This window comes from Trachypithecus francoisi, unplaced genomic scaffold, assembly GCF_009764315.1.
Source record: "Trachypithecus francoisi isolate TF-2019V2 unplaced genomic scaffold, Tfra_2.0 Lachesis_group7, whole genome shotgun sequence".
Lineage (NCBI taxonomy): Eukaryota > Metazoa > Chordata > Mammalia > Primates > Cercopithecidae > Trachypithecus > Trachypithecus francoisi.
The window spans coordinates 73980577-73998218 of NW_022681472.1; the positions used below are offsets into that span (position 1 = coordinate 73980577).

General features: G+C 38.9%; 1 long non-coding RNA gene across 1 annotated transcript in view; it reads right to left on the reverse strand.

Moving 5' to 3' along the window:
* LOC117078977 overlaps nt 1-1722 on the reverse strand; it is a 30549-nt gene extending 28827 nt beyond the window's left edge. The window contains exon 1 of the long non-coding RNA XR_004435228.1: nt 1595-1722. This is a non-coding gene — a long non-coding RNA (uncharacterized LOC117078977). The remainder of the gene's footprint in view (nt 1-1594) is intronic.
* Between the last annotated feature and the right edge of the window lie 15920 nt (nt 1723-17642).

A 17642-nucleotide genomic window follows, 5' to 3' on the forward strand; every position in this document is an offset into this window, starting at 1 on the left:
GAAATCAGGCATATGACTTTATACTTACATCAGATATTTTCTGTAATATCCTACTTCCTTGGTTTTCCCAGCTCCATACCACACACCTAAACCTGTGTTATGAATTACATATTACAAAGTCATAAATGTGCCATATGGATATATAGTCTATTCTAGTTGGAATCGTTTAGTCTGCTAGAATTTAGTTGTGAGATTTGTTTCCCAGTATAGCAGTCTTCTGTTTGGTGGCATTAAATTGATTTCTTTAAAATGCTTTGGTGGCACTTTTGTAAATGGATTGCTTCTAGATTGTTACGAACCAAGCCTAAGACACATCTGTGAATACTTAGATTTGTAGATTAATTGCATTCTAGATTTGTGAGTTGAATGACAAAGGAGTTGAACAAAAATTATGGCGTTTAAGAATTTAACATATCTTAGCTGTAAAAATGAGGAAGTGTTGGTTGGTTTTAAAATCTGGTAACTCCTTGATGAAAAGAAATTTATTTTATACGTGTTATGTCTCTAATAAAGTATTCATTTGATAATCTTTGTGGTCATCTATTACACCATTCACTTTGAAATTCAGTTAAAGGTTTGATATAAACTTGACAGAGCTTCTAGACTTATAATGTATAAAAAGTTGTGTTTTAAACATTTCTGTGTAAAAGTCTCTCAAGAATTGTCTTTTTTCTTTGATGAAGGTGAAAGAGGTAAGTCTTTGGAAGTAACGTTGCATAGGAAGTTTAAATGAGAATTCTGTTTTGCCGAGTGTGATGACTTATGTCTATATTCCCAAAACTTTGGGAAGCCAAGGCAGGAGGATCCCTTGACACTAAGAATTCAGGACCAACCTGGGCAATATACTGAGACTTCATCTCTACAAAAAAAATTAAAAAATTAGCTGGGTGCATGGTGGCACATGCCTCTCATCCCAGCTACTTGGGAAACTGAGGTGGGAGGATTGCTTTAGCCCAGGAGGTTGAGGCTCCAGCCTGGGTAACAGAGTGAGACCCTGTCTCACCAATAAATAAATAAATAAATAAATAAAATAAACTATCCATGCTAAAAAGAGAGAATTGTTTTATTTAAAAAGCATTTATACCATGTTTTATATGTTTCAAGCATTTTGTCAAATATTACTTCATTTATTCCCCTAACAACCCTATGGGGTATATACTCATCCCATTTTAAAGGCTTGGAGACTAAAACACAGACCTTAAGAAACACCCAGTGCTGCCTGCCTAGCAAGTGAGAAAGCTGGGATTTAAACCACAACAGTCTGACTCCAAAATGCAGACTCTTATTTCTGTTTGCCTCTGTTCACCCAGGTTTTACATCCATATCCAAAAATGTGATCTTTTCTTTACCCAAAGAAGTTTTAGCAGAATGTTCAACAACATAACTATTTATGGTAAATGTCATATCTTATATCATTTTTGTCATAACAAAGGACTCATGATTTTTGCTGTAAGAATTTAAGCCAAACTTGCATGAGGGAGAAAAGGTTAAGCCACTTGCATCTAGAACGGTCCCTGAGTGCTTGACTACCTGAGTGTTTTTCCACTTTGTCAATTCCGGCATGAACTATGGGGGCTTCGGTCTGCTGTATTACCTTACATTGAGTCAGCCTTTTCCCAAATTATTCGGGCTTCCAGGGATGCCTGGTACTGACTTCAGAAGGATTTTCCAGTCTGAGAGATGCCCTTTGATCTTGAGCATGGACTATGAATTTCCACCTCTGAATACTCCAGAATCTGGAATTCTGGATCATTATCATGAAGGTTCTATCATTAACAACATGCCTCAAGTTTAATTGATGAATCAGTGTCTTAGGTGGCAGCTTATTCATCAGGCAGGGGTCCAGAGTTTGGGGATAGCAATGATGCTTAACCCATGTATGCCTAGTTGTTCTATTATTGGAACACTAAGCTTGTGGAAGTTACTTATATCCTACTGCTCAAGGTCATTGCCAAGGTCTGATTTTTCACAAAAAACATTTGCAACCTCCGGCATAAATTAGTTATGTTTAGTGTTTTGAATGCCCAACTTTGTGATAAAAAAAGGATGTTAGTTACACCTTTATTGGGCTGTGCCCCTAACAAAAGGACAATCCTAGTTCCTCTCTCTGCAGCACTCTTTTCCCAAGTTACTACTGAGCTGGCTTTCTCACCCTCTTTGGGTCTTTGCTTAGTCATCACCTTTACAGTGAGGTCCTACCTCAGAACCACATTTAATCTTGAATCTGACAAGAGCACTCCCTGTTCTCCTTTTCTACATTTATATTTTGTATAGTGTATATGCATATAGCATTAATTTATATTTTTCTTTTCTACATTTTTGTATAGTGCCTATACACTAGACAAAATATCTTCCTTCAGTGTCTAAGCCAATGAGCTGAGGCCATTCGTTCTGGGCAGTCCACAGGCAATGACTGCACATGGTGTTGGTATAAGGGCTCATCGTTTCTAGCTAGTGTGAGACTCCTCTATGGGCAATCTTTGTGCTGGAGCTCACTGCTAAATTGGTTGAGACTTTCTCAGAATGAGCACAGTCTGAGGCTCTTCCTACCTAAGGCTTTTAGGCTCTTCTCCTTTCATAAGGATCAAACCTGCATCAAGGGCAGAAAGATATATTTTGTATAGTGTATATGCATATAGCATTAATTTATATTTGTCCTCTTCTTCACTAGAATGTAAGGTTTGTGTTTTGTTAATTTTAGACAGCAGGTTTTAACAGTTGTCTCCATTTTTGAGCATACATACTTTATACCTGTGGAATATCTGAACTGGTGTCCACCTATTTTAAGTATTTGGTTGGTTCAAAAGTAATTGTGGTTTTTGCTATTGAATGTAATGGCAAAAGCTGCAATTCCTTTTGCACCAACCTATTAGTAAAAGTTTAATTTTGTGCTCATAAAATAGAGTTAAAATATTTCCTTTGTCACTCTGTAATTATCTTGCATATTTAAGTGCACATACTCCATTTTAGAGACCATAGGAATAGAATATTGGCTTGGAGGGGATACAACTGGACTATCTCCTTTGCTGTTTGATGGAAGTGTCTATGTTAGACACTAAGATGAAGTGTCTAACAGACACTGGCTGGCAGAGGCTGGCAGCCATAAGCATTGAAATTGGTTTCTCAGTAAGATGATAGGTATTCCATGTCTTCAGAATGACTACGTTGACTAAATCTCAAAGATTAACTCTTGGTCAAATATGCTTTCATAGAACAAATAAATTCTCAACAAAAAAATATGACGTTATGTACTTTTCCAATGTGGGATAACTAAGTTAGCCAGACTTAGTCTTGTTTTTTATTTTAAATTTAATAGTTATACTTTCAGTGTGAATTAGGGAATTATAACTTGCACATCAATTGCATGATTTCATGGATATTATTCAGTATGAGAATAAATATTGTGAAAAAAATAGTCCATTTAACATTTGTGGGACCTGAGGTGAGCCACTTAATTTATTCAAGCCTGAGTTACCTACCAGAGATGATGATGCAAGTCTGGGAGAGGAGGTCCTTTGGAAAGAAGAAGCCAAGATGCAGTTCAAAGATGTTTGTTGGAGAAAATGCCTATAAAAGATAAAGAGGAGAGAGAGCACAAGTAGGAAAAATAATCTTTCTGCCCCTGATGCAGGTTTGACTCTTAGGAGAAGAGCCTAAAAGCCTTAGGTAGGAAGAGCCTCAGACTGTGCTCATTCTGAGAAAGTCTCAACCAATTTAGCAGTGAGCTCCAGCACAAAGATTGCCCATAGAGGAGTCTCACACTAGCTAGAAACGATGAGCCCTTATACCAACACCATGTGCAGTCATTGCCTGTGGACTGTCCAGAATGAATGGCCTCAGCTCATTGGCTTGGACACTGAAGGAAGATCCTGAGGGCATCTGCAACTGGTGCTGCCAGATAACTGCACTCCCTGTGGATGGTTATCTTTTGGAGATCTAAATAGTACACTTCATAACTGCCACTTTTCACCCCTTGTACCAAATCAATCCACTTCTCCATGCCTATCCTGGGAGCCACTCCACAGTGGGCCTCTCATCCTGAGGGGAAGACTTTTAGAAAAGGAAGGTTAGTGGGTCAAACTCAGCCACATCACTGCGGTTGGTCTTGGGGCCACAAGTGGTATTTTTCTCTCTCTCCAACCATCCATTCTGAATTCTCTTAGCAGCTATCACCTACCTTTGCAGGTCTGGGTGAGTTATCTGGTGGTGTGACCCACACCCTCATTCTTGAAGGGTCTGAATCCAAGACAACAATAACTTTTTCAGGTGGGGGGTCACTGCACTTGTCCATCCACAGTCATAATTGGGTAAGGAATTACCACAAAGGTACCCATGTGGATCACCTGAGTTTCATACATATTCCTCCCTATTTCTATTGTGTAATAACAGCCCTACATACCTTTTTATTAGGATCAATCACCCCTGCAAAGAGGGCAACTCCTTCCTGCTCGTTTGATGCTTAAAGACTCCAAAATGACTCAACAGCAGCCACAGCTTGTAGTCAATAAAACCCTTGCTCTGTCCTAGAAAAGAATAAGCAGATCAGAATGGTAACCAAGCAGAACCCCAAATTGTAAGGATGGGAAGCACAAAGTCCATAATGAGTCATTGGGAGTGACAGTAAATGAAGCCACTCCTGTTTTCATCTCTTTTCCTGGGCCGATTAGTTTTCCCTTTTGGGAACACAATACTCTATAGAAGTCTCAAATTCAGTGTGCATGTGGCATTCAGGAAAATGGCACCCCACTGTCATGGGCATTGCCTCTGTGCTGGTGCTTCACATGTGCTTTCAGCAGGCTATTCCAACACTATCAGGCTGGTTGATCCTGGATCATGCATTATGTGATGTGGTCAATGACCGCAGTCATGGGGCTATCTCCCTGGTTAGATGCTAAGTTGAGTGTGATTTCATGCTTCTGGAGCAAGCACTCCATAAGCCCACTGCACATGACTGTATATATTCTCACCTCGGAGCACTTTTATTCCACAAAGTTTCATCAGATAAACTCAGAAAACATAGGGAAATCCCAGTGACCTTGGATTAGACCATGGATTCTCAGGTATGACACTAAAAGCATAAGCAATCAAAGAAAAAACAAATTGATCTTCATCAAAATTTTAAACTATTTTTACATCAAAGGATACTGCAAAGAAAGTAAAAACTTACACAATGGGAAAAATTTGCAAATACGTCTGATAAGGGTCCAGTATCCAGAATACATAAAGAATTCTTACAACAAAAAACAACTCAATTTAAAAACTGGCAAAACACTTGAATGGGCATTTCTCCAAAGAAGATATACAAACAGCTAAAAAGCACATGAATAGATGCTCAGCAACATTAGCTATCAGGAAAACCCAAATTAAAACAATAATTACCACTTCACCACCCACTAAGATGGTTAGCTATAACTTTTTAAAGAAAAGAAGTCGGAAGCCTTGTACATTGCTCGTAAGAATGTAAGATGGTGCAGCTACTGTGGAAAATAATTTGACAGTTCCTCCAAATATTTTGGGGGGCAAACAATAGAATTATATGACCCAGTAATTCTACTCCTAGGTATGTATTCCAAAGAATTTAAAACAGATACCCAAGCAAATAAAGCAAATACTATACAAAAATGGCTATTCACAACAGCTGAAAGGAGGAAACAATCCAAATCCCATCAATGGATGAATGGATGAACAGATGTGGTATATCCATAACATGGAATATTATTCAGCCATAAAAAATGAAGCACTGATACATATGACAACATAGGTGAACCTAGAAAACATTATTGCTCAGTGAAACAAGATGCACAAAAGAGGTCAAACATTGTATGATTTTATTTATGTGAAATATACAGAATCAATAAATCTATATAGACAGCAAGCAGATCAGTAATTGCCAGGGACTGGAAGGAGGAGGGATTGAAGAGTGACTGCTTAATGGATATTGAATTTCCTTTCGGAGTGATGAAACTATTTAAGATGTAGATAGAAGTGATGGTTGCACAACATTGTAAATGTACTAAATGCTACTGAATTGTACACTTTAAAATGGTTAATTTTATATGTGAATTTCACTTCAATTTTTAAAAAGCTCCAAAAAAACAAGGGGAGGTGATGATTAAGCTCCACTTATTTTTAAGATATTTTGCTCACCACTTTCTTCAGAACCACTCCTGGATATGACTCTAACGGAGCTGTCATGCAGTTTCAGCTTGTACCCACATAAGGAAGCCCCCATAAGAGGCAAAGGTGTGAGTTACAGGGAGAGGTGATGGCTAACAAGCAAGTCTGAGCTAACTGCTCATGCAGCTTACTCATGCCTTCCACCCTAAAGTAATGTCTCTACTTATAATAAACTACTGTGCTCACCCAAATTTATGGCTTGATTGTAGCCCAACAAAACCTAGCTCAATTGGGCAGCTCTGGGTGGCTGGTCACTTGGTATCCCATGGTTCAGTGTTCTATCTCCACCAGGGCCCAATGGCATGTAGAAACTATTCCTAAGAGGCATTTAATTCTCCACTTCAAATGGCATGACCTTGCTGCAGAACCCACAATTTAGGGCCTAAATTATGATTCTATTTTTACACACACCTCCACCTGAATTCATATGTTGAAGCCCTATTTCCAACATAACCGTATTTGGAGACAGGATCTTTAGAAGATAAAGTTAAATGATTTTATAAAGGTTGGGCCTTAATCCACAGGACTGGTGGACCCATTAGAAAAGCAACTCTCTGACTCTGTCATGTGAGGGCAGAGCAAGAGGATGGCCATCTGCAAGCCAGGAAGAGGCCCTTAATAGGAACTGACTCTGCCAGAAATGGATATGGGACTTCTAGCCTCCAGAACTTTGAGGAAATAAATTTCTGTTATTTAAGCCACCCAGTTCTGTGGCATTTTGTTATGGTAAACTGAAGTTACCAAGACAAGCTGCTATGTCACAGCCTGGATCTGCTGCACAGCTCTTTCCTGTTCCAGACACCACACAAAGATGATTCCCTTTTATGTCAAACCATGTATGAGCCAAAGGGATATTCCTATGAAACATCTTGCCTTAGAAAACCCAGTGAGACCTGCAAACCATGGTACTTCCATTTTGGAATTAAGAAAGCAAAATGCAACCATTTACCTTTTTCTTTGGAGGGGAGGTCCCAACATGCCCCTGACAAGTAGATGTCTAAAATTTTTACAGAAAGAGCAGGTGCTTCAATCTTCAGAGGGTTCATCTCACGCCCTCTGGAGTGTACGTTTTACCAAGCTCTTCATTCTGCCCTTGCTCATCCCAATGTTATTGATGTAATGAACCAGTATCATGTTTTACAGTTATATCCAGCTGGTCTTCAGATTATGACACACAACAGGAGAATTATGCCAGTCCCAGGACAAATCTGTCAACATGGAGGGGAACACTCTGGCCAATGCGATGATTCAGGCCTTTGTAAGTACAGAGGGAACAATACTTGAAAGTACAGAGGGAACAATATGTTTAGTGCTGTCTGATCCATGTAGTAAACTGTTTCTGATGCTCTTTTCTAAGATAGAACAAATTCCTTCACCATACCGTAATATGATATTATGTACTTTTCCAATGTGGGGTAACTAAGTTGCCCAGACTTAGTCTTCTTTGGTTTTTATTTTAAATTTAATAGTTATACTTTCAATGTGAATTACAGAATTATAACATACCTCATCTGGCATTGCAGCTGTAGTCAGGATCACCAGTTAGTTGAGCTTGTGGTATTCTATCTATGATCAATCTCCAGGATGCTTCTGATTCCTGCAAAGGCCATACTGTTGAATTAAACAGAGATATATTAAAGACAAACTTCCCTGCATCATTAATATCCTTAGTGATGGCACCATTCTCTGTCAACCCCCTTCCCATGAAATGTAATACTGTTTATTTTATTTAGTACATTGGCTGAGGGGCTGCACAGTTTCAGAAACTTTTACTTGGGCTTCCCCAATATGATAGTTCTTAATATACAGACTAGCAATTCAATACAAGGTTTATACCAATTGCCAATTATGGTAAACCCAATTATACATTTAGGGACCAGGGAAATGACCAAAGTTTAGTTTACAAACTCAGTAAGTTTATCATAAGATGGACTTTGACCAGGGTTCTATTCATTGACTTTCTACCCAATCTAACAGTGAAATGATATTGATGTTTTGGGCCTTCAAATATGAATGTCAACTCAGTCCCTGATCCAAAATCTTCAAAATGTCTTATAATTCCCCTTGACCCAATATCAATCACTCGAGTAAGTTGTTATACATCTCTTTGGGAAAAGACCAAGGGAATCATCATAGTATGCAATTGCCCTGGTGTTGCAGGGTTCCTTTTTGTGGAAAACCATTCACCTCAACAGTCAATAGCTTAAAACAGGTTCAGATTTGTGAACTGACCAAGAAAATGTGAGCCCTTGCCAAAAGTTTCCTGCTCATCTATTCTTGCCTCTTTTATTGTGTATAATAAGCAGTACCCTCATTCACTGTCCATTTGTTCTTGCCCCTAAGAATGCCATGTTCTAGTAAACATCTGCATAAATCCCTGTGGGTCAAGGCTCTATGACTACCTCTCCCAGAATGTGCAACCCCCTGGAAGTGGGTGGTTAAGCCTCACCATCTAGACTCTTCTTTTGGGGTCTTATCATCTTCATTATTGATGAGTCAGGCTCTGTTAATATCTTTTATACCATCAGTCCTGGTCTTTGGAAGGGATCCGTCACTGATATTAGGATGATCTTCTTGATTCCTCTCACCAGAGCCTTCCTGAGAGTATTGGTAGGTTACGTGTCCTCTATCACTTCCTATAAAATAAAATCTTTTAGAAAGTATTGTTCCTTCACATAATATATTATCCCAACATGCCAACTTTGCTGAGTTTTCCAATCCCTTCTTGCACTGTATTCTTTTGTAATCCAGTTACCTCAACCTCTGGGATTAAAGAATTCTTTCTTATCTAGTCTTATGTTCTGCTTTGCTTGATCAAGCATCCTTAAAATCCAATCTCACTGGTACTCCCCTGGCTCCTACTAATACATGCTAGTTAACTTTTGCAACTGCTTTGGGTATAATCTCCTTATACTTTAACATACCCTGCATGAATTCAGCTGGGATATCTGAGGATTAACTGTAGTTATCAGCCTGGCAGCCAGGAGAACATCGGGGACATATCCTAAGGAGAGCCTTCTGCTGCCTCCTAGGGTAGAGGCCTGTGTGTGGGGAAAGTGCTAGCAATTAATAGGGAGGTATTATGGGAGGGAGCAGTGGCACCTCTGCAGCTCTAAATGTTCAGGGGATGCTGGAGAGTCTCAATATTTGAGGGTATTCATTCAAATGTCCCATCTCATGTTTTCCTAGGCTTTCCCTACTAGGGTGCTGAATTTAGCATTACATATTTGCCTTGGCAGAGCATTCTACTATCTTTGAAGTTCAATAAACCTGCCGTATCTTGAGTGTGCTCTTTAGCTGTGTTGCTCTTTGACTGCAAAAGATAGGTCCTCTTTATAAACTACAAAATAAGCCCCCTGGCTGTTATATTTAGCTTTCACTATTTGTTAAGGACCTCCATTGCTCATTATCCTTCTGTAGGGCATCAGTATAGCCAATCACTAGATTTTGTTGTTTGTTTGTAATTTAATGTATTGTTCCCTTCATACTTTCAAAGGCCTGAATCATCACACTGGCCAGAGTGTTCCCTTCCATGTTGACATTCCCCTGTAGAGCGGAATTAGGATGATTATATTTACCATTAAGGTGTTTGTGCTTTTTATCAGTTCCACTGACTGTTACTATAAAACTTAATATAAATGTATAAATGTTCTTGCCATTAACCTGCAAGAATACTATTTTACTCGACGTAGAGTATCATCGCAAAATTTACTAAGCTTCCAATAACTACTCATAGTATTTTTTTAGTCCAAAGAGATTTCAGATTTGATTTCCGAACACAGAAAAAGGAATCCAAATGACTTGTTAAAACAAAGTCAAGGAATAATGTAAGAGATTCCCACAAACTAGTATGAGTCTCCTTCAGACAAGTGCACACTATCTGGAATCATTTAGTCCTAAATTTACTTGTGGTATTTGTTCATATTTTAATAACACTCTTGTCTGGATAAAATATAAAAGTGCTCCTCCTTTTTTTTTAACCTCTCCACTTTTGAATCTATTGGTCATTTCAGGTAAATCAAACATGGATATTTAAATTGTTAAACTATGTCATGTGTGGTAATTTGGGGGAGTGTAAATAAATAATATTGAGCGTACTTGCTCATTTTTAAAAAGCTGAGTACTTTTGTCATTGTTAATCCATTTTGCATTACTCTAAAGAAGTTCTGGTGAATTTATAAAGAAAAGAGGTCTATTTGGCTCATGGTTCTGCAGACTGTACAAGAAGCATGGTGCCAGCATCTACTTCTGGTGAGGGCCTCAGGAGGCTTGCAATCGTGGAGGAAGGCAAATGCAAAGCAGATGTATCACATGACAAAAGAGGGAGCAAGAGAGAGAGGAGAAGGTGCCAATCTCTTTAAACAATCAGCTGTAATAGTGACTCATAGAGTAAGAACTCACCACCAAGGGGATAGCACCAAGCCATCATGAGGGATCCACCCCCCCAACTTAAACACCTCCCACTAGGCCCCACCTCTAACAGTGGGGATCACATTTCAATATGAGATTTGGAGGGGACACACATCCAAACCATATCAGTCATTTGTTTTGCACTACATATTTTTTCTCATTTGTGTATAATGGAAAAAGTAGGAGACTTATTTAAGAGATCTTTCATTCATCCACATAATTCAGCAAATAGTTAATTGAACTCCTATGTGTACTATGTGTTCTATATGCTCCAGAGATAGAGAGGGAAGAAAATTATGTCCCTGTCTTCATAGGGCTTCCATTTTGGTATATGGAGAGGGGTAAGACATAATTGTAAAGTACATACATGAAGTATTAGATACTCATGAGTGCTAAGGAAAAAAGCAAAGTAAGGTAAAGAGTGTGGACATGCCAGGGAAGAGGGAATTGCAATTTTAAATAAGGTAGAAAGGAAAGCCTAACTTGGAAGCAATGAGCAGAATTCTGAAGTTGAGGGAGGGAAGGAGTCATGTAGGTGTCTAGGAGAAGGAAGAACCCTTTAGAAGGACTGACTTGAGACCATGGTAATGTGATCAAGTTCAGCAAAGAAAGTAGTGTATCTAGAAAGAAGTGAGTAGGAGGAATGGCGTGAGATGAGGCAGGAAGCTATGCTATTGGATGCAGCTCACATAAAACCTTGACATCAGATGATAGGACCCTACATTTTTCTGAGATATGTGGGAAGACATTTCAGAGTTTTGAACAGAGATGTGGTATAATCTGACATGTTTTAACAGGACAGTGCTGGCTGCTGGCTTGAGAATAGATGGTAGGAAAACAAAAGGAGGAACAGGGACACTCATGAAGAGGCTACTGAAATAGACCAGGAGAGAGATGATGATGGGCGAGACCTCAGTGTCAGCAGTGGAGGTGGTGATAAGTGCTTAGAGTGTAGATATGTTGTGTAGGTAAAGCTAATTGAATTCACAGATAGAGTATGGAGTGTGAGCAAAAGAGAGAAAACAAGATTAAGACCAAGGATGAAGTTGCCATTTACTGCTTTGTAAGAGACTATGGCAGGAGGTATGTGCAGGCAAAGGTGACCTCATCTTGGATACTAATCTACCATGTAGACATGTGACTTGTCCCAGTTCTGGAAATGCCTGATTCCTACTTTATTTACTGTCCTTAGTATTCTCCATGAATTCTATCCTAGATCAAAACAAACTTGATGTTATCACATAAACTATAGGCTATGATTCACATAGCATTCTTGCCTCTTCTGGAAGGTTGTCTTGAAGTGTCTCTATTGAGCATGTATACCCTTTCTCTATAGTACACAGCCCTAGGTCTGGGGAGTCATGATGTGGAGGTCTACCTGTCTTACTGCTGTCCAAGAGTATGCCTCTGTTCATAACATCCCCAGTAAATCATCCTCTACTGACAAACACGATTTGTCTATCTTGTTCTTTGATTTCTCAGCTTCTTCTGCATTTGGGGGTCACTTTGCATATAGATAACATGTTTTGGAGGGGAATCAGGAGTTAAGTTTTAAACATTGCATTTTTTTTTTAAGGTTACCTTAACAGAACACCACAATCTGGTACCTTATGACAACAGAAATACTTTCTCACAGGTCTGGAGGGCAGAAGTCTAAAATCAAGGTGTCAACAGGATCTTGCTCCCTCTGAGACTCTTATAGAACCCTCTCTCACCTCTTAGCTTCTGGGGGTGACTTGCAATCCTTGACATTTCTTGGCCTGCAGCTGCATCACTCCAATCTCTGCCTAAATTGTCACCTGGCATTCTCTCTGCATGTCTCTGTCTCTTCTTCTTATGTAGACACCAGTCAAATTGGATTAGGGCTCATCCTAATGACTGCATTTTAACTTAATTGCATCTGCAAAGATTCTATTTAAAAATAAGGTGATTCCTGGGTCCCGTGAGTTTGGACTTCCATATACCTTTCTGGGGGACACAGTTCAAACTGTAACAAATATGTCAAATTTGTTTGTAAGTTTGAGATTCCTTACACATCCATGTTGAGAAGGTAGTTGGATATACAAGTCTGGAATTCAGATAAAGATCCAAGTTTAAAACGTTTAGGGCTGTCAACTCTGGCACCCACTTATTTACTGGATAAGCCTGGAAAAGCTACAAAGCAATCATAATATCCTTCTCTATAAGATGGGAAAGTATAATCCCCGCTTGGAAGGGACCATTGTGAGAGTTTAATGGGACAATGAATGTAAAAGACCCCCATGAAGTTTCAAGAACCATGTGAGTCGAAGCTCCTCATATTGTCCACTGTTCTAAATTCAGCAATCATGTATTTGGCATGAATGTTTTTGGAATATAACATGCTTTAGTATACCACCAGTTCGTATTTAAAGCTAAATGTCAGCTTGCTTTGGGGCAGCTGATGTATACAAATAATGAAAAATTACACACTGGCGAGAATGTTTTAAAGAAAGAGAAAAGAGTTCTAGGTTGGTCGTTGACCTGAGAGCTTTTAGACTCTTTAACATTTCGTTAAAGCAATATCCAAAGCTTACCACACCACTAAAGTGAAATCACCACTCAGAGAACTTCTCAAGTGGAAGCTCTGCATGATTCTTAGAGAAAGTAAGGGAATCCTTTCAATTGTTCAAAATACATATTGAGAATATATTGTACGCTAGACATTGTACAAGAGATGAGGCTATAATGGTGAATAAGACCCAACAACTGTCCCTAAGTAGGGAGATCTACAAATAAACGTACAATTAACATAGAGCAAGTTAATTTTAAATATAAATATAAGATGCTATTGGAAGCACAGGGAAAGGTTAATTAACTGGGTCTTGGAGTAAGGAATGACATGTATGAGATCTGATAGATACATTAGAGTCAATCAAGAAAATAAGGAAAGGGCATTCCTGGCAGAATGACTCAGAAAGGCTTAAAAGAAAAAGAGATGATGTGTTCAGGAAGGAAGGTGGTTCGATGCAGCTGTAGCGTGGAGGGTAAGATGATAATGGATGCAGGGATGACTCTACAGTTGCTAGCAAGAGCCCATTATGAAGACCCTTCTGTGTCATGCTGAGGAGTATGAGCTTTGTCCTATGAGACTTGAAGCTACGTTGAACCAAATTGCACCTGACCAACTATTTCTCTTTATTTCTTTCTTTATCTATACACTATTTTTTTTTTTTTTTTTTTTTTTTTACCTAAGCACTATGAATGCTGAAGTTTTCCCAACTGCCCTGGAAGAGTCTGTTCAACTGTCTTGGCTAGATCACTCTAGTCTAGGAATTCTAATGCTTTGTTTCAGAAGCATACAGCAGTTTATTCATAGGCTCTTAGAGGTAGCAGGTCCTATTTTTAAGTTTACCTTCCTTTCTCTCCACTAACTTACTCTCATAATCCCCTAATCTCCTGCCAGGTATTTCCTGACCTGGTATTCTAACCTGGCAACATTCTAGTTCACAACTATCTCTTTATTTCTGAAATAAAGAATGGTCAGAAATTCCTATTCCTTTTCCATTTTTGCTAACAGATTTAAGAGCAAAGGTGCATATCTGATATAGTATAATTATGTGTCCAGTCTTCTTTAGTCAGAACTGCTGGAATGATGCTAAGTGGAAGGCAAGCTCCTGTTGGAGTTCTGCAGCGAGTGGAGCACTCAAGGGGTACTTACCATTGCCTGGTCATTGTGAATTTGTGTTCTCCCTACCATCTGAATAGTGAAGTTTTTCTTCCTGTCCATCATTAGATAAAAGGAACAGTTATATAATCCTTTCAGAAAATTTCCCATAAACCTATAAAAATTCAAGTTACTTCTGACACTTTGAGCTATTCATTGGATACTTGGCCTGAAGATATTTTAAATGAAGAATTTCTTCTACTTCAAAACAGCAGCAGAAAAAAAATCTCCATTTGTGTGTTGTGTGGGTCACAATTAGGAAAGAAGGTATATACAGCAGATCTCAGGAGAGGAACAAAGATCCATAGAGTATTTTAGGTCAATGTTATTCTACTAGACACATCGAATCTCTATTAGATATTAGATACGTTGGTGGCAAGGAATGGTTTATGGTTCCTCTGCCTAATGGAGGGTTTAACAAGTTACTGATCCTACCCCTCTTTTGACTACAGAATAACATAAGCAGCTCTCACTTATTGAGCATTTATTCTGTGTTAGTTGCTTATCTAAGAATTTTAAATGTATCACATTTAACCTTAACAATAATCCAGCACATGCTTTCATGATCACCATTTTACAGATGTGGAAATTGAAGACACAGAGATTAAGGGACTTATGGAAGGTAACACATGTCGGAGCACAGACGCATTTCAAACCCAAGAAATCTGGTCCAAAAGACCAGGATATACTGGTATCCAAAGCATTTTTAAACATCAGAATTCTGAACCAGAAGCAAAGAGTTGAGTAGATACATTCATTTTAGGTTTTATCACAGTCATGAATTTGGTAGATGAATGCTGGAGAAATGCTGGAGTGTTTTACAATGAAAAACACAACATTTTCCATGGTTCTCCAGCTACCTCTGTTTTTGCACTTCAACCTGATATCAGTCTCTTTATCTGCCACTGAGACACCCCACAGGGCACCAGGCTACAAAATACATAAATGAATTAAAACAAATGCAACATTGGTGCCCCCAGCTTCCATTGGGTTCTGACCTACAGTTTATGACGCTGAAACCAAACCTATCCAGAACTTGGATGAGATCTGACCAGTTATGACAGATAACTGTGGGACAACCCTATCAACCAAATGGTCCTAAAGCCAGACTTTAGTCCAAGATTGGGGTGCTTTTTCATGGAATCTGTTGAGTCAGGATTTATGTTTGCACTGCAGAGTCACATCTGAGAATTCTTTTTCTGCCCCATTGTTTTTCTCTTTTGATCACTAGGTAATTTCCATTTCTATTAGATTAGTCAAAGAGCATGCAATGAATGCTAAAACCAATGTTCGCAACTGCTCTTCTTGCTATTCTTACATCCAACCAGGAGAGGGCAGTCAGAGTACATTTTAGAGACTGTAGGCAGCTGCTGACGGTGGGAAACTTCAAAAAGATTTTCCATTTTAATATAAGGTACCCTTGAGTCCCTTCTCCTCAGGGTAACATGAAAACCCAAATTTTAAAGCCATATATAACATGCTGTTCTAAATAACAGCAGAGAGCTATGGCTCCTTTTAAGGCACTAGCCAAAGCTTACCCATTAAAAGCACAGATGGCAATAAACGTAATCAGAAATAAATTAAAAGCACAGATCAATATAATCAGAATGCAAATTTCCATGAAGCAGGAGGTTGAGTGTGAATCAGATGGAAAACATCAGTGTCTTTCGTGTCCTTGAGATACTCACTGTGTTATAATTAAAAGTTATTTTTCAACACCTTGCAATATATTTCTGTTAATCAAAATACAATTTCGGAACATGTAAACTGGGCTCCATTTGCAAAGCTTGGCTTCTTCTACTGAGGTTGGGCATAGCTCTTTTACTTTTCACTAAAAAACCTTAGCAGTGATTGAGTTATTAATAACAACACAGGCTTAAGGCCATCAGACATTCCGTGCAAGGAGCAAAAGTAAAAGAAAGAAGGCTACATCTTATAGTAAACTTTCTATTTTTGTCTTTGCCTTCTTCATTGAAGTCACAGTTTTTCTCACAACCAGCTTTATCAGGTGGTTCCTTTAAAAGAACATAGGGTTGGCCGGGCGCGGTGGCTCAAGCCTGTAATCCCAGCACTTTGGGAGGCCGAGACGGGCGGATCACGAGGTCAGGAGATCGAGACCATCCTGGCTAACACAGTGAAACCCCGTCTCTACTAAAAATACAAAAAACTAGCCGGGCGAGGTGGCGGGCGTCTGTAGTCCCAGCTACTCGGGAGAGGCTGAGGCAGGAGAATGGCGTGAACCCGGGAGGCGGAGCTTGCAGTGAGCTGAGATCCGGCCACTGCACTCCAGCCCCGGCGACAGAGCAAGACTCCGTCTCAAAAAAAAAAAAAAAAAAAAAAAAAGAACATAGGGTTTAGAGCCAGGTAGAACTTGTTTTATAGTTTGGCTCAGTGAAAAGATTTGGGGCAAGTCTCATAATTTCTGGATCAGTTTTTCCCCCAGCAAAATCATCACTGCTCTGATCTTACTGAGAAGAAAGAATTGAAGCAGGAGCTGCTGCTGCTGTTTTTGTCATTATTTTGAACAAACCAGCCGGATGCTAACCAGTGACTTCCTTCCAAAGAGTAGCTAAGCCTTTACTTTGCTCTGGTAATACAAATAGAAGTCCAATAATTCTGACTTTTACCTAACATGCCAGTTTTCAATATTAAAAGGTAAAAATTCAACTTCAGGATTTTTGACACCCCCCTCCCCCAGATAGTCCTATTTCTCAAATTTATTTCTTTATATAAAATCTTCTTATACATACTTTCCTTCCCTTTAGGAATGTGAATACCATAAACAATGAAAAACAATAGCAAAAAAAAATAATGTTCTCATTACTAGTTGCAGTTGATTCTAAGTATGTGTAGCAGTTACCTCTTAGGGACCGAATTTGGTTCTAAAAAATATTTTCAGCAAATACCATAAATGTACCAACAGCTATTCTTAGGTTATTTGCATATTGTCTTGCATTTTGTATGTGTAAATTTAACGCAGAAATAAAATGATCAGTTTTAACCGAACACTTTCACAAACATGATTTGTTATTTTACAACAGTCTTCTAAGGAAACAGATATTACTTTTTTCATATTCTACCAAGAAATAAACTGATGCTAAAGGGGCATACCATTAGTTCTACACAGATCTCAGAAGCCAGGTTTTCAGACTCCTAGTCCAGTACTCTTTATACAGCACTGAATCACTTTTACAGCCCATTTCCCAGAAATTCAAATCAGGGTGCATTTATAAGGAATCAACAAGTGTACCAGCCCCCAATCCATGTTCTCAGCAGGTACACCACTGGCTGGGTGTAACAACCTCTGAACACCCTTAATCCTACAAAGCATAGTTTTATAATACACCATCGCGCCCCAGAGGTAACCAAA